Below are 18,841 nucleotides of genomic sequence, written 5' to 3'. Positions count from 1 at the left end.
GTTAGATGTGTCCTTTTTTTTTTGAGCACCTGCCCCTTTAGTGGTCTCTGCACGGCCCTGTGGTTGAAACCTGGAAGTTGATATTTGGTGCTTGGACGGATACGCTTCGCCTTTCCCTCAAACTTGAAAATGTTCATTCTGGCCCAGAAGTCTTGTCGTTCGTTCGGACGCAGCTACGACGTTGCGCCGCCACATTTCGTGTAGAGAGAAGCTAACCTTGTAAAACATGCTATCGTTCTTCAGTCGCTCTTGAAGTGTACTACAACGAACTTGTACATTTACTCAAAAATGCCCCCACCAAAACAACATCAACAAAAAAAACCAGGATTGATTTTCTTGTAATTCCCGACTTATCTGTGCTGACCTTACGGTTAATTTGTCAGGACACGTCTTCCTCTAAAGGTTGTCGGCAACTTTGAAAGGTTTCCGCTTGCAAATAACATTTCTGCTGTCAAACCTTCTTAAACATTGACGGGTCGAAACAAATAAGGTCACTGCTAACGTCGGACCACCTTGGTGTTGCGTTAGCCGACACTCTGATGAAGTTTATACATTGAGAAAAAAAAAGTTTAATCTGAAAAAAATGTCTTCTCCAATCAGGATGTTGCCAACATGTTGGTCAAGTTGATACTTTCTTTTTCTTACTAGTGTTCATTTTGTCTCCAGTTTGCTTCCACTCATCCTTTCACTCCTCTCCTCTCTTCTGCCCTCTCCATCCGTCTGGCCCGATCTCATTCTGCTTTACTCACTCCCTCTCTCATGTTTATTTCAAAGGGACCCTCCAGCATCTCAGAATAAATAAATTATACATTTCATTATGCAGTCGTTCCAAAGCTCCTTTCAGGAAGGGGATTGCGCTCGTTTGTCCGTGAGCTTCTGTTTATCCTAAACGACGGCATCAGACATGATCACGATCATCTGGGAGCCCCTGGTTGTCCGTGCTCGTTTTTTTTCTTCGTGTACCAAACCTAATTTCCCCCCACAAAGTTCACATTCCCGCTTTTCCAGCGCCGCTGCTGGGGCGCCGCTCCCGGGATTAGATTTGGCAAGCGAGGCAGCGAAACTGCGTGGATGCGCACACCGAAGCAATGCTAACATAAATTACATCCACGTTCGGTGCCAGTCAAAGCGATTTTGTGTTTGCTTGTTTCAAAGCTCTGAGATGATAATGTTTTTAAAACGTTATTAGTTTGATTTTTTTTTGTTCCCCACCCCCCCATTTCCGAAAATCAGCTCTTCGTATCGAGAGCAAATCTAATTCTGCTTTTGTGAGTCACTTTCTCTCTACACACAGCCGTTGCAGCCGAGCGCCCCGCTCCTCCTGGCTCGTGATCGCATTCATGCATTTTTGTCTGCGCGTGCTGCTGGGCCAGCTTGATGGACCATGTGCGATAATGAACCGCATCTCACCAATTGACGTTAGTAATGTATTATTCTTGGCCCCGGCGCCGCAGCCAAGCAGCTCCCGCTGAGGGTCAGCTTGACCTGTGGTGTCGGTTCTGCCCCGGGTCACAGAACAGTCTGAAACGACTCCGTTTGGTTATGATGGAAAAAGTGAGCGGAAATGAGAGAGAGAGAAAAAAAAAAACGATTCGGTTCACCTGAACAATCCCACAAGGGATCCTACGGTGCGTAAAACCATATCCGTTTTAACGTGCACACACGTATCTGTTCACGTAGACAATGCCAGTAAAGTGCTTGGACACAATCTCCGACGCATATGGGCCGCCTCAGCCATCTGTCCCAAACTGGACGTGCCAGGCTCTGCTCGGTGGCTCTCCTCTCCCTCTTTCTTCATTGGATCACAGTGCTGCTCCTCTGCAGTGCTAAGTATTTGGTACATGAACTGTGGTAACCCTATGTGAACACACACTTGTCAGGAGACACTTCACTTAAAGTCATTAAGTTTAAACTTGGTGGTGATGCCAAATAGGTGGCGGCAACACGCTTCACCTGCATTGGCCTCTCTGGGGAAAGGGGACAAAAAGCTTAAAAATGAATGCATGTTTTCTGAAGTAGCCTTTCAGATATCTACATATTTTCCATCTGCAATGATCACATAGCAGCCTAGCCAGCGCCTTCCTATGCAGCTCTCTGGTAGATTTCCTACCAGGCCAATCAGCGAACAGAAGGAGAAGTTGTGAACGGTGACGGAGATTTTCTGTGCTGTTTTAGGAATGTTGTTTTCCTGTACCTTTAGCAATGGCAGTGGAGGAAGTGAACAAAGGTGTTCCTGCAGTGTTGGCCACGGTTCCAAATATTGAATTAACATTAACAGCTGCCTCGTTCGGATCAGCACTTCTGTCTACGGTTGTTTACAACGCAGGCTATTTCTGGTAAGCTTCATAGCGTCGAACTGGCACATTACATACATCTCGTCCAATCGTTAGTGACTGGGCCAAATTTAAAACTTCAACACAGTCCACACCTCCAGGAAGTGATCGTTTCACAACAACCTAGAGAAACAAAAACCTCCTGAAGCTAATTGGTGTAGGACACAGGTCTGGTTTTTACCAGGCTAGTCAAGCAGGGAAAACTTTAGTTTTTGCATAAAATCATCTACTAGAGTTATTGGCATCCCTGATATCAATAATTTGTCAAATCTCTATTTGCCAGTGCGACATTAGTCTTCTTCTGTAAAGTTTCATGAGGCCACAGCATGCAGTGAGAGGAATCCTTGAATGCTCCTCTTAGATGTGTTTGAGGAGGAGGGAGAAACAGTGAGACAAGCGTTCTGGTGCCTTTTCCAAGTATGTTGTTAAATTGTACGCTTTATTAATTTGTCCCAAAATGTTCCAGCTCCCGTTCCGACGGAGCCAAAGTTTTCTGGGTAGTTGCTCCAGCGATTTCTCAGGAAGAATATGAGTCATCGACTGCAGAGCAGAAGTCCTCCCCACAGGGGAGCCAGTCTGTTAGTGACCGCGTTCCAAAGAGCTGAAAGGAGCACCTCAAAGGTCCAGCGCAATCCTCAGACATGTCACCTCGTCCAAAAACAGCAACATTTTCACTCCTCGCAAGTGTCTTCTCGGATAGAAATCAAGTGAGAAAACCCGAGTGGTGTTCTCCAGTTATTTGCTCTCTATCCAGTGCTGTGATTGCATAACTCCTTGTGCAAATTTCAAAGCACTCTTGTAGAACTGAATGGCATTGAGAGGATAGTGAAAAGGAGTAACAAGATGATGATGGTTTCATTGGTCTTTTTCGAACTGTAATACAAACGTTGTAAACATATGGATATGGGCTGCGACGGACAAGTCTAAACCTCAAAAGATTTCACTGACAATGTTTGAAAGTGTTGTCTCAGTCAAAACCTCTCGTTTCTCCATGATGCAAACCAAAAATACAAAAGACAGATTTGATTACCAATCGATTTTCTAAGTATTTCAGTTTGTACGTCTGACTTAGGAATATTTTAAATTGTTTTTAATTGTTTTATTTAGCTAAAGTCAGTCTAATGTATGCTCACGTCTTACCCAGTGGATCTGTGGCAAAAAAAAAGTCAAATTCCCTCGTGCAGAGATGGTTTTGGTTTGAAAAAACTAAGAGTACGAATCCAAATGTTTTGTGTAAGTTTATCCCAAATGAGAGATCAGTAATCAGACCTACAGTGACTTGTGAAAGGGTGTTTTTGTATTTTAATAAGGTGTATGGGGTCTTTGTGATATTTTTATCAAAGGAGCTTTTATTGCAAAGTGTTTGTTCTCGGCTCTTATGGACTCAAAATGTGAAAATATTAATACAATGACAGACCAGGAAGAAGAAAAAAAAATCTAATACTTGAAAACAGGCTTATGTGTAAAATTCTGATTATTTTAATCATAAAATGACAAAATCTTATTTAAACCGAAAATAAAACTCACAAGGAAACCTGAAAAGAGCAGTAATCAGTTTAGTCATCATGTTCTTTTCTTTATCTAACACCAGAACAGAACATGCCAGGTTTTCCCACCTTTGCAGAAGTAACAAGAACAAAACACCTTGTCACAAAGCTTCAGCCTGTTTTTCCCACCTATCTTGGGTTAGTGTCTCCTGACAGCATGCCGTTTTATGAAGCCGCTGGTTTCCTAAAGGAAAATAACATGCTAACCAACTTCAAAGCCTCAATTTAATAGATTAGATTATTTAACTTAACTTCTGATTTCATAATAATGTCCTACTCTACTGAACTATTTTCCACATGTACATGTCGTCGTTGGACTCGGTGCTTTATCATTAGCCATGCAGGTGCAACGTGTTACTTACCATTTTGTGCGTCGATACACTGCAGCAAGAGGTCCACTTTAAGCAGACTATGTAGCTAGAAGAGAAAATTCATCAGAAGATAACATTTATGCTTTCAGTAATTACAACATAAACACTTAGCAAGCAGCCATTTTGGATTTTGTGATTGGCGGAAATGTCAGATTTCTACCTCTATGGGTGTTAAAAGCTTTTTTCTAATTATACAACTTGACATTGCATGTGTTGTAAAATGGCGATATGTAAATAAAGTGAATTAAATTGAGATAATTTTCAGATTCAAAACTTCTCATCCTCTCAAATAATTCTTTACTATTTGAATTTGGACGATGTGCAGTATTATTTTTTCCATCACAAATAATATTCTGCACGTGCCTCAAATAACTCTACTTTGGTACCACCAACCGTAGGCTCCTTCCTCCACAAGTTTGGTGTGTACGCTATGTTGGCATGTAGAAAACCTGAAAACCTTGTGCCTTGTTTGGTGGAACCTTTTGTTTTTTGTAAATAATTTATATTGAATTCTATAAAACAATTGACACCAGCAGCATCTGGTCGCCAGCTGAGGCTTCGAGGCTTGACGCCATCAATCCCTTTTTGTATCTGTTCTATTCAGGAGCTATAAAAATGCTAATGACACCACATTCCAGCTCCTTGTGTTATTGACTTTTGGACTGTAGCAAAAAGTAAAGAAATAAAAGGAGACCTGGCTGGCTCACAGTTTTTCTTTCTTTCTTTCTTTTTTTTGGCTGAAAAATAGACTTATTTCAGAATTGTGAGGTTAAAAAAAAAAAATATATATATATATATATATATATATATATATATATATATATATATATATATATATATATATATATATATATATATATATATTCCCCTTCCAGGATGCAGCTAACTTCAAAATACATCAAAGCTGAACTCGGACTGTTTGAAGTGAAACAAACGGCAACTGCGCTTCCGTTAAGGTTCTCCCTAAGCGACCGAACAATCCTCCCTACGTCGTTTACTCTGTCCTATTCCAGAAAACACTCCCCAGATTTCTCATTGAGCAAAACAAAGAATTTCAGTCGTACTTAGCAGAAATGTTGATAACCCCCCCCCCAACTGCTTGAGGCAGATTTGGTAGAGAGGAATTTGTGTATTGCTTTTCACAGCAGGAACAAAAGGGTCGGACCGTCGTTTAGTGGGTTTTATAATCACATTCTGCAAGGTCATTGGAAGGAATGAGAATGGCCCCATAGGCAAATACTACCTATAGAGCGGTGATGTTTATGACCTACTTTTAGCCAAGCCAGCCAATCTCATAACATTGCTTAATTTATAGGCTCCCATGAACCACTTTAGGGAAATTAAATTATTATGCAACAGATAACCTTTACAGTTCCCTTCCTGCTGCGTTGTCGGCAACACCTGCAGTGGGCTTCTTTTAAATCAGTGGACACGTCTTTAAAAGTGGCGCAGTGTTAATCATTATATAAGCTGCTGCACACTGAGTGCTATAAATTCAAAGACATCCTCTGACCTGCAAGCACACTGGGCTCCATCTGCAGCAGAGACAACCATCTGGTGGAACTCCGGAGAAGAAGCGCGTTGGTCAGCGAAGGGACAAAGAGCAACCGCTTGTCAATCAAACGTGCCCTCCCTGTGCTGCGGAGTGGCTCCGCAGAGGTGAAGAGAACTGGCGAAACAGGCGGCCATGCCTCTGCGAAATTTGACGTCGTACTCACAATGCTGTGAGTACTCCTTTAACTTTTGTACGATTGTGGCAATTCGCAGCGAGTTGTCTCAAAAGTCAATTCCTATTATGGTTTCCAAGTTGAACCTAGCGACCGATGTAGTCCAGTTCAGTTTATTTTTCAAGCTGGATAAGATCTATCAAAGGAAACCCAGAAGATTGCAACGAGTCACTGATTTGCTTGCATATTTAACTTTTGGTCAGTGACTTTGTCGCATTGAGCATGGATGTAGTGATGACAGAAAGGAAAACACCCTTTTCTTAGGAAGAATCCGCTAGCAGAACTCGGCTAGGTTGAGCCGTCTACCCCTTATGGATTGAGGGTTTGTGAAGACAGAGCATGGAAGCACTGGTCCAGATCCAGAAGTCTTGCTCTCTCCATTCTGGATCTCTGCCAGATGGGATGTTGCTTTAGAAACTAATGCAGCTTTCCTCCTGACCCACCTACTCTGGTTTTCGGCCTTAATGATGCTATTCAACAATGTTCTCTAAAAGATAAAGGAAAAAATAAAAAAACATACCAAAACAACCTCTGCATTTAGCTGTGCTGGTTGCTAGGAAACTGGGGAAAAATGTGGGTTTAAAGGCAAAAAATATTGTACGGGCTAGAGGAGGAGGAAAAAGTCAACTCCTAGCATCTACCTCAGTTTGATGAGTTTGCAGAGAGTATTTAGAAGCTTTTGCCTCCTGACTTCACTTCTCTACATTTACAGTGATCTTATGAAGCTATACTAACAATGTTTTACAATATCAGCTAAATAGAAAATGTAAAATTGTCAATGTTAACCAATCAGCATTTTCTCTAACCTTATAAATAAATTTTCATTAAGAAAACTCCCCAAAACCTCAGACTATGGTTTTGTCTGTTGACTATTTAAATTTTTTCTGTCGGTGACACATAAGAGATTATCACTGATTGGCTAGCATAACACATTTTTTCAGACATTTTCATTGGTCTGGACACTGGAAGACAAAGGATTATATTTGGCTTGTTCAAATGTGAGATATGCCAATACTTAAGTTCTTAAGAATATGTTTAGATGTTTTATTATGTTTGCGACGTTTTCCAGTGTAATATGATCATTCCTAATAATTCTTTAAGGATCCCTAATAATTTCTGATCAGTTCTGTCAGTCCATTACTTTCTGAGCTGAGTGACGATCACAACCTCACGGTATAAAATTGTGATTTTCTTCATTATTATTCCAGCAGATCATTATATCAACACCTACTACACAGATAAAAGTGTGAACTCAAACCATGTTGCTTTTAGAACGAACACTTATGAGGATCTCCAAGTTACTGTAGCGCATTAACCCAAACAGACACTGAAATTAGAAGTACAATAGTCCTCCAATTTCCTACACTTGGGGCCAGAATCCTGTTTTAACAAAGCTCTCACTATTTGCATCATCATCCTCATCATCATCATCCTCATCATAACAGTAATCGTTACTGCCAGGCTTATCATTGTCCTTTCTACAAGCCGTACCCATAACAGCAGCAGCTGCAATTTAGCGTTTCTATAAAATTCTCGTCTACGGTGATTGAAGTTCAGTGCAACTTATGCAAATTTGGAAGGTGACCATAATGTCCGCTATTAAATAGATACAAATCTACCTGAGACAATCATGTCTGCCAGTTTGGCCCAGAATGTTTTTGTGAACGTTGCATACCTTTTATTGTTACAGGCTCCTTCCTGTCAATTAAGAGCAAAAATGAGAGAGCAGCTGGAATGAGCAGGAGAAGCATCCCCCATTATCTAAACAACAATAATTAGAAAGCTGGTGAAGATTTAAATCCTCCTGAAAACTGCAAAACAGCCGAAACACTGAATGACTTTAAATCTAGACTAATAACTCACCTGCTTAGAGTTGCTTTTGGAACAATAAATGAAACATTCATCAACGTTTTGATGTGTAACGACGGCATTGGGCCAAATTTTAATACTTCAGAGAACTTCCAGAGGAATCCCTAATCGTTCAAGCCAAAGTATAGACTAAAAGCTGTGTTAAACCTCTCAGTTCTCTGAAGGAAGACAGTTAAAAGTTTGCAGAGCTGAATCAGGCGAAACGATTATGAGCGATTTCTCAAAGAGATAAAAACGTAAAGGACATAGTGGTCCACTTCCAAGTAACATCATTAATAAAATGTTCCATCTACCTGGTCGTCGCCCGCTGGCTGTTCAGTACCTCATCTATTTCTGCGCTAAATATAAATTAACTTGGCTTCCATCTTTTTATGTCCGTCACCTAAAATAAAAAAAGAGAGAGAATTACAGATGTGCCCCGTCAGGAAACAAATTCAGACATGAGTGACAGATCAGCAAATCTCAGAGCCACTCACAGACTGAAATCAGACAAGTCTTCTGTGCCATCTTGTTGAGACAAGGTACTCTGCTTTGATACCTGTCATACCTCTGCATATCACAGAAAGCAGGGAAGTGTGTAGGAGCAGGAGCGAGGGAGATCAAATATCTCTGTGTCTTTCCCCTTAGCATGTCTCAGCTCTGGTTCAAAATGTTTGTCTTCAGTCGTAGCATCACCTCACATCTGATTTCACTGTGGAAAACTGGACTGTTTCTAGTAAATGTGTTTTTAATTTAAATCTGTCTTCACTTTATTTTTTTTTCTGAATGGGGTATGAATGGAGTTTCCCTTTCAAATAACCACACGTTTAAGATCTGAAACTCAAGTTCCAATATTAATTTTCAGTTTATTTTACAAGTTACCTTTTGTTGCAGTAGCGTCAAAATAGTACGATGGCACAGCATTTTCATCTCAACCCTCTGAACTTTTTCATACTGCGTCATGAATTCAGATTTCAACATTTCTTGGTAGATTTTATGATTCAGATCAACACAGCAATATAGTGTATGACTGAGAGGTGAATAAAAATTATAAAAAGTTGCAAACATTTTTAGAAAGCAAATCAGAAAAGTGTGGGGTTTTAAGTGTTTGCTTTCAAATCTGTGAAAAATTTCACCTTCTACGTTCTCCTAATTTGCATTCCAGATGTTTCTTGTTCGATTTTGTGAGACAGATCAGAAGAAGACAATACAGTGCATGATTGAGAGGTAAATAAAAACGAGGGAGGGAAAAAAAAGAGTTGTAAAAGTTTTTACTCAATAAATCAGAAAAGTGTGGCGTTTTAAATGTGTTTAACCCCGTGGAGTCATCGCTTTATAAACACATTTACCTACATTACAGATGCCTGGTCCTTTGGGGTTGTATCTCGGGGACCGCTGCCCTGCATGAATTAGGCGTTTTCCTTCTGCCGCACACCTGACCTGAATAAGTGAGCGATTATGAGGCTGCTGACGGGACGCTGGAGCTAAAGCCACCATTTGAGTCAGGTGTGCTGGAGGCAGAGATGTTGAAATTATGCAGAGGCGGTGGTCCCTCGGGACTGGACTCTAGAATCACTCCTATAAGAATAATAGGAAGGGAGCGACGGGGTGAATGTCTTAAACCTGTGTGTCTTGTGAATGATTGTGGTGGTTAAATGGGATGCAGGGACGGTTCGGTTGTTGTGAGAGGCGAGGCTCTGAATAAAAGAAGTGCAAGCTCGGGGTTGGCAACAGGCGGGAAAACCGAAGGCGGAGAATATTTCAATCTTTTCAGTAACTTGTAGCTGAATGATTACCTGGGCCTTGATGGCTGTGGAAGTTTCTTGAATCTGTTGGCAAACCTCTGCTAAAAAGATTACAGGTTTGGCTGACTTCAACGTCAACTCTTGGGTTGTGGTTAGGTTTTAAGGGGGACACTGATTTGTGAAAGACATGTTCAAGGTTTTTCCAAAAAAATTTTTTCAATTGTCATGTTGGCCAAACCGAACACAGCAACTTTTAAAGCTAAAAGTCAGCAATAAAAAGGTAAATGTTTTAAATAACTTTCTCAGAAAGTGATCCGATTGTTCATGCACAGAGCGACCATTCAAACACGCAATAGCATCCAGGATATCAGACATTAGCACTGCCTTTTCATTAGTGTGTATAATAAAGACGTTAATAGAATCTGAAAGAATCGCTCTACTTGCAACACAAATGCAATCAGACGTCGTTTCTGATGCTAACTGAGCTTTTGCTAGTTTTCCCTCCAGCACCAACCACACAGCATGAATGTTTTAGAAATTTTCTACTAAAGAGTAGGACAGATGAAAGGGTAAATAATGAAAAGTTAAAAATAAAACCAGAACAGGCAGACGCATCAGGTTTTCACACTGGAGCCTCTGATGTAAAAACAACAAAATATTATAGAAATATGAGAGGCTAAGCCGACGGTCGTAGCCAGAGTGTTTACAGGATAAATATTAATAGTCAGGTCAGCAGAGTGAGTTTAGATGAATGTTTTATTGGGTGATGACATCGTAGCACCAGCTTAATGCTTCAGCCGCATACAAATTCTTGCGTCAACATTTTTTTTTCCTGCCCAGTTGTGATTTCAGAATTGGTTGTAGTTTTTCAGCTCAAACTCCTTTTGTGTCACAGATTATTATGGATTAGAAACAAGATTCTTGGTTCATTTTACAATCTGCGACACATTTTAGCTTCCTCTTCCTCCCGATTCACATACAGAAAATAGCTAATCAATTTCATACCAAGGATTAAGAGTATGTTTATATTTTTTTTGGCATTTAAAAAAAGTTATAATTAAGACAGGATCATAAGTTCAGAGCATTATACACACGTCATAGCAGCGCATCTCGCCACATCACCAACACCTAACAGAGTATTTAATCTGTGCTTCTTTCAGTTTTTTTTTTTTTTTTGTTTTGTTTTGTTTTTTCTGCGAGCCGTCTCAAATATCTGCAGGTGTTCAAAGAATGCCTCTGGTGTTCACAGTGGAGGCAATTTGTGTTTGTAGTAAGTTTAATACTGCCTCTGAGGGCCGGGGAAGTAGGCTCAGTCTCCAGAGACATCCCTTCAGTTCAGAGCGGAGCTGTGAATTACTTCTGCTCTCTGAGGCACCACATGGTCTGGTCAAACTATATAGGAAATCACACTCACTGCAGATAGGGTTTTTTTTTGTGTGTGTGTGTGTGTGTGTTTGTGTGTAAAAATATGTTTTACAGCGGATAAATATTTCTTTAGATAGTGCATTAAGTTCTGTAAATATACATCAGAAACCAGAGGTTTATTGAACAGAGACATTTTTTCCTTTCTCTGATGTTGAATCATATAAAATGTCTCTTGATTGAGCTCAATAAAGCAGCATGCCGAGTAGTTTTGCACCTCTGTATGTCGGCTTCCCAACTTTCACTTTCTTTAAAATATCCGATATGTTCTACAAATTAAATCTGCAGATGGTGAATGCTAATAACTGTAGCATTAATTCCTCCTGAAATATTCACAGATGTTCCTTTACAGTGAGCTTTGAAGATTTTCTCCATCCTCCTCACCTTCCTCCTCGGCGGTAAGATGCGTTTGGGTCATTGCTTGGCCGTTTGTGTGAGTCGCTTCTTTTTCCCGATTTATGAAGTTTGAAATAATTCTATACAAGTTTGTATGACTAATCTGAAATGCATAGAGAAATTGGCCTCTGTGTCACGCCTCAGGGAAACATTATAGTGGATTGTTCATTAAAAAGTCCAAGGACACTCTGTTCAATTACAGACAAATTTACAACCCGCTTTTGTTACCTTTATTTTAAGAGGAATAATTGCCGAGTGCCAATTTTTATGGCTTCGGGGGGGAATGTGTGCAATTCTAATTTACCACTAATTAAATGTGCTTAAATTGAATATTGAATTTTGGTTTTGGTTCTTCAATACCGTAACTTTTTACTGTGGTTTCGTGGATAAGTAGAGGGCGATGTCTGCTTGTAAGCCGAGAGAAGAGTCAAATGTAGACGACAGGACTGCTGTGGGCATAAGATGTGAATTAACCTTTACTACAACTTCTACAGTCACACAATATGAGTTTTTGTTCTTGAAAACGTCAGAAGATTTGCCCTCAGATATCAGGGAAAACAATCCTGATGGAGAGCAAAGCGAGATTGCCTTAACACCCGCTGAACGGACGATGGACGCTTCCTGCTCATCGGTACTCTTCAACTTAGAAAATGTACATTATCAGAAACAAATCATCTTTTTTTCAGATTAAATGTAATAAACAAAGGGAGTCAAGTTTCTACTCGCCTTGACTGACCTTCAGCATTGCGGTTTCTGGCAAAACCTCATTCAGATCTCAGACTATGTTTGATTGCTTCTCTCTCTCACACCAACTGAGATTTGTTAATGATTCCTGTCCAAAGAGCGCCAGATTCACAAACACAATCGCAGCATTCAATTTGTAGACACAACAAAAACACCAGAAGAGACAAATATTTGCCGCGTGAGACGCTGAAACATGGATGACATTTGTCTGCTCTCCCCCGACGCTCGAGTTGATGCGCGCTGGACTACACAAAAGCTCTGCAGTGTGGGATTGCCTTCCCATCACACTCCAGCCCTGGCTGTCATAAATTACAGCGGATCCTCTTTCAGGATGAATAAAACCTGCTCCCAAATGACTCGTTTTTAATTTGGTCGCATAAATTACATCCTCAACTGTGTTGTCTCTGACAAAATAGACCCTCTATTTAGAACTGAATCGAAAGGTTTGATGTTAATGCGTCATAGCTGGTATTAAAGCTTAATATTGTTATTAATGGCTCAGCGACATCGTAAATGTACTGATTTCTATAACTTACAGACACTTCAGTGCCAATCTTTCTCCACAGAAATGCTGCATAGTTAAGGTGCTTGTATAAAAGGTTAACATTTTCTTCATAAAGAAGTCAAACTTCTGGATAATATTGTTAGCATGAAAGTGTTATACAAGTGAAATTTGTATAACTATAATGGTACAGAAGGGTTGTCTACATAGCCCAGAAATAATGAATGCAGTTTTTGGAATTTGCTTCACATATATTGCTTTTTTTATATAGATTTTGGATTTTTTAGAGTCAACATTTAATGATTAATAGCATACATAGTGGAAGTGAATTGAATTAAGCTGTACTTACATGAACTGAAATTTGAGCAAAATTTGCAGTTGCCCATCCAAAGAACACAAAACAAAACAAAAAAACAACATAAGGCACATGCACTGCTGCTACAGAATTAATCTTATGCTAAAATATGCAAATCATCTGTTTGGACTGTTGGAGAGTCCCTCACCTCTGCATGCTGAGTGCTTGTATTGGCTTCAGTTGAGAGCAGGCTGGTCTACCTTCTGATAAATCAACTAATATTGACAAGGCAATTGTCTAGACTTTACATTGATCTTTCTGTTCCGAGATGTATGGAGACTTAAACAAGCATGGGAGGAAAAAATAAGTAATGTACCCGATCCAGAAGCAGCAGAACACTACAAATCTCACAAGGTTTCTCCTACAAACTTTGAAAGCAGCACATGCATCGTGGATGTGACAGGCCTCAATAGCCACAAATGTTCAATTAATTCAAGACTATATCCATGACAATTGCTTTTCTAGATACGCCAATATGTGGCAAGGTAAGAAACGGTCTCGACGGCAACTTAAGTTTGTCTAACGTGAAACGAATAATTAAATACAGTTAACAGTTCACTGCTTTATTATCCAAATTTATTTTCTCCTCACTGAGTGTTCATCACACAGTGCCAAAACGTCACTGCCGACACCGCAGCGGAGACGGTTCAGCAGCTAATCCCTCTCGGTTTGGGACAAACACGGTGTCTATATTTGCTCTTTTTCTTTTCGACTGTGACTGTCTCCTTCACAGTGACTCATCTTTCAACAGACACATTTTCACACACCTTTAGCAGTCACACCTACCAATGGAGGTGTCAAATTCAGTTAGCTTTTTTTATTTTATTTTCTACACTGAGGTAACATGTTCAAGTGTAAAACTTAGCAGTGGTGTAATTGGAAACTAAAGACAAAGTACGCACATTGATTTCTGTGGAAATAGTTCAGTATGCCATGAGGAAACATGGTAAGATAAATTATTAATTTTTAATGTTTTATTACCCAGGTTGTGGCCGTAAGTTTACAGAGCGCTCAATATCTTGTGAAATATTGAGATCAGAAACTGAAAATCCCCCATTCAGGAAAGAAATACAGAGAAATTGATCATTAGTACCAAAAATGCTGGTGATATTAGACTACAAAAAGCAGTAAATGTTTTAAGGATGTACTTTATGAGCATACATTGAAGTCAAACGTTGCAGAAGAAGTGGCAAAAAAAAAAAAAAAAAAAAAAAACTATTAGAAACTGGGAATAACTCCCCATTTTAGCATATTTTAGTTGAGGGCTTTCAGTACCAATGCATCTTCTTGTTCATCTCAAATTCTCAACTTTGTGCAATCAAAAATAAAACCCCCAAAAAACAAGTTTCAATATAAAAAGTAGTACGTTTTCCCTTTGTCATTAAATGATCAGCAGGTAAGACAGTAAGTCCATGTAAAAAATATATTTTATTGTTTACGGCTTCAGAAAACATTTTTTAACTACAATTATGGTCTTTATCACCCGTTTTCCTAGATAAATAAAAACTGAACAGAGCATTTGGTGAAATATTGCAACATAATGTTGAGGTTTTACTTTCATGCTTTTTTTTTTTGTTAGATCTTGTAAAATCCGAGCTTACAACTCCACAAACCAGAGGGTGAAACCACTGCATCTAAAAGCAAGGCTTTAAAGCAGCAGCTTCATATTAAAATCTTCATGTCAAAGTCGACTCAGTTGTTGCGCCTCCAACCATCAGCTTTGTGACCTCCAGAGCAGACGCATTTGCTTCACGTTGTCATGGAGAAGGTCGAGTTGGTGTGCCATTGTTGACGGCGTCCTTCATATGACCCTGCATTTCCCAGTTACATACCAACTTTTTCTGAAAGTTATTATGCAAGAATGAGTAGATGTTGTGTGTGTGAATTTATATATTTAGTATTTCATAAATGTTGCATTTTTCTTGTGTGGAAATACACTTGTTTGAATGTAAGTGGAGTAGACCGTGTCTTGTGACGGTGAGAGCTTGGAGAAGGAGTTAGCAGCGGTGGTTAGCCACTCTAACCCGAAACGGCAGGACGCACTTTTGAAGTATTCCACACTTTCACTTTATTTCACTTCGTCCACGTAACGCCAGATCTCCACGGTACTAAACATTATAGTCTCATACATGAGAAAAGTAATGATAGTTTACCGCTCTGCACCTCATCATCGTCAATGTTTCTCCTCTACAACAACGTGGAAGACGAGTTCTTACTCTGTACAATGGTAGAGTAAAAAGGGCCTAGGCGCCCCCTTGTGGTGACACCTACTCATCTCTAGAAACCAAGCAGTATAATGACTGTTATTCTATGCCAACACATATTTAGTAGAAAATGATTTTCTACTATGTTGACATCTCCATCAGTCGTGTAGAAAGTGTTTCCAGAAACAAAAACTGTTCATAAAATTCTTTATGAACAGAAGAGTGATTAAAAAGAAATGGTTTATCTAAGCAGACTGGATTTTTGGACATAATTTGAGATTATGCTCTGAAGTTTGTCTTCCATCCATCCGTTGTTATTTTCTATGTTTGGAACCATAATAAGAGTTGAGCTACTTTTTTTGTGGGGGGGTTCCCACATCCATTTTCTATTTGTTCAGTCTTCATTTCCTAAAAAAAAAAAAAAAAAAAAAAAAAAAAAATCCAAATTTTACTAGATATATTTTTTAGTCTTAGGTGGTGGCAAGTTAAATATAGTTTCTATTTCTAACACATCTTTGTGTGGCGACACAATTTACACCCATTAATGTGTTGTTAATGTGTTATTGTTTCATCTACATTTTGCACTAAATTGGTTTTTGCCTTCTTGTAATTCTAAGGAATTATTTTCTAAATAAAATAGGCTGATAAAACTGTTAAAATGTACATTATGAATGAAAAAAAAGAGTGAGGAACAATGTAACGATTTAATGAACACATCAATATTAGTTTAAAAAAGCTGTTACGCTGTTTCCACTATCATTAAGTATTGCAACCGCAAGTTTATAAATTGATCATCCAATGACGAATGAGGATCTTCCCAGGTAGATTCCAGAGGTAACGACTTCAGATCAAATGTCTACACTTAAGTCTGAAGTCTTTGCTTTTGAGACTCAACTCGTCTCTGATGGATGGATGGATTGCAGTACATGCTTCTTTTATGTGATGGGTTACACAACTAACCATCTGGACTGCTTGGACTTTTTACAGGAGCCTGGAACTCTTGATAGTTGGCAGGGAAACACAGCAAGCATAATCGTCAGAAGATGAAAAGCTGCAGGCTGTTTTATGTTTCACTTGGGCAGATAAATGAAAATTGCATCAAGCAAAATCTAACCAAGAATCCCTGCAGATTCAGTAAAAAAAAAAAATAAAAAATAAAAAAAGGTAGGCTAATCTGGTAAATTCTGGTCCCGGGCAGATTCAAGTTTGATAAACGAGGTGTTTGCACATCAGCTCCCTGCAGCATCAATCTGCACCGTTCTTTGTTTTCAGTCCCGAACTATAAAATATCTCGGCCGCACAGAGATAAATGTTTACTGCACAGTGGGTGACACAGGGGATTGAACAGTCCAATATAGTACACATTGTTTCAGAAGTGTAGCCAACCTAACATAACTCCGACCCAATTCATCATCAGCGAGAACCACATCAGATATTGGCTTGTATATCTCTGAACCTCTTCGTCACCAGACGGTGAGAAAAACTGAAATTGGATGCTACGTTGAAAATATTCAGCAGGCTGAGTGTGCTGCCTTTGAGGTGCAGCTTAATGCGAGTCACTGAATGCGAGTAAGCCTCTATCTTCGGCTTCAGATAGTTTTCGGAAGCCACCCTCAGGTGACCTTCGGCGTGTCGACGAACGTCAAGACCCTCTCTAGAGAAATGGCATTCTCGCATGAATCCACAGACATATACTCCAGGGAGGAATGCATGGGGAGACAGAGAGAGATCGGGGAAAGGGAGATGAGGTGTGGAAAATTACGGCAGCCAAAAGTGACGCTCGACAGCCACAAATAACTCAGCACAGAGTAATGAACTGTATGACATCCCGGTGACAATGTTTTCCTTAAGTGAGAATATTCTTATATTAACTCAATAAACCAAATCCTTGACATATCTACAAAGGGTTGACTTTTCTTAAAGATGAAAAGTTAATATCAGAACAGTTTCACCAAGAACATCCGAGTGTTGGGTTTTATATCTGACGATACAAAACTCCCATCAAAGGCTTTGAGTGTTATGGTATTGATTCGTGTATAAAGTGAATGCTGGAGAACATACAGATAACTTGTTTACGCAGTCATATATTTTGAAATTAAGGCATTTAGTTAATTTAAAAATTATCAGTTATGTTTAAAGCTAGAAACACATCATTGCCATTTAATTTACAATTTGTCTTAAGCTCAAGTGACAAATAACCAAAGGGAGCATGATTTAAAAAAGTAAAATAGTGTGGACTACCGTATTTTCCGCACAATAAGGCGCACTGGATTATAAGGCGCACCTTCAATGAATGGCCTATTTTAAAACTTTTTTCATATATAAGGCGCACCGCATTACAAGGCGCATAAAATAGACATTACAGTAGAGGCTGGAGTTACATTATGCATCCACTAGATGGAGCTCCACTAAACAGAATGTCAACAAAACAGTCCGACTCTGGTCAGGGAGAGCCTTCCTCAACTGGGCTGGGGCGTGGGCGGACGATGGTCACCCTTCTCCGTTCGCGCAGAGCATGTTCGTGGAGAACGTGGTGCTACATGACCTGCAGACGACCTGATTATAGACTGTCAGTCAAACTTTATTAACAAACCAGCGTTCTGACAACTATCCCAGCATGCACCGCGCGCTGCTTCTTCTACGGGCGAAAATGAAGTCGGCGGCTGCTTACCGTAGTTGCTAGACCTGTTGTGGCTCAATATTGGTCCATATATAAGGCGCACTGTCGGCTTTTGAGGAAATTGAAGGTTTTTAGGTGCGCCTTATAGTGCGGAAAATACGGTACTTTAAAACAAATGTTCACGGAGTCGAATGATGGAACAGTTTGGATGAAGATTTGAAAAAATGTCCTACTTTAAACAAATTCAAAATATTTTGAGAAAAAAAAAAGTCTTATACAATTTTGAGTCAATGAGGAGGATGATATATTCTTAATTTTATATATGAAAAGAAGAATTTGTAATTATTAATAAAGGGGCAGGTTTATGTAAGGTTTTTCTTCAGTGTTTTCAGACTGTAGATCAAGTGTTACATAGGTGATGAAATGTGTTTTGTTGAGTGAATAAACTTATTGATTGCAATCAAACATCACTTTAAGAGACAATTCTCCATCCCAACAGTCAGTGGTCAGAAGTTGGAGCTGGCCTTGGACAGGTTGCCAGGACATTGAGGAGTGAACCTGCAGCAAAGGGTCATTTAAAGTCACCATAGACAAAGTCAATGTTTTCAGACCGAGAAAACCCAGAGAAAAGTAACAGATCCAAAGTAAAACATGTACAACTGCACAAAAAGCCCATTGGTGGGTTTTAAAACACCCATCTTATGGTGAGGTATCGTTAATACCATTCAGGCCACAGTACGACACGGAAAGCAAAAGCAGATGCCATCATACCGATATATCAGCTCTGCTTCTGCTCATATTTTCACAGTGTAACGTGTTACCTCTGTTCAACCAAAGGTCCAATATAGATCACCATAGTTGTGATGAGTTAAAGCAGCATCAACAAATGTTAGAAATACAGTCACCTTTTCAAGTCAAGTTTGAAAAACTTAACTTGTTTAAAGTAAAGATGAGTGCCAAAGACAATTTTACATTATTTTTGTCAGGATACTCAGGGTATAAAGCCCATGACAAACCATGTAGTGCT

At 39.5% G+C, this 18,841-nt stretch overlaps 1 long non-coding RNA gene across 1 annotated transcript; it reads right to left on the bottom strand.

Annotated features, from left to right (window-relative positions):
• Positions 1-1,353: 1,353 nt before the first annotated feature.
• Positions 1,354-17,744, bottom strand: LOC106940037 (uncharacterized). The gene is made up of 3 exons (XR_001422981.1): positions 17,659-17,744; positions 12,122-12,125; positions 1,354-1,364 (listed from the first exon to the last, which is right to left on the bottom strand). It is a non-coding gene; the product is annotated as an uncharacterized LOC106940037 (long non-coding RNA).
• Positions 17,745-18,841: the final 1,097 nt, after the last annotated feature.

Source organism: Poecilia latipinna, unplaced genomic scaffold (assembly GCF_001443285.1).
Source record: "Poecilia latipinna isolate Pla-1442-1.1 unplaced genomic scaffold, P_latipinna-1.0 Scaffold3070, whole genome shotgun sequence".
NCBI lineage: Eukaryota > Metazoa > Chordata > Actinopteri > Cyprinodontiformes > Poeciliidae > Poecilia > Poecilia latipinna.
This window is presented reverse-complemented; position numbering and strand designations above follow the sequence as displayed.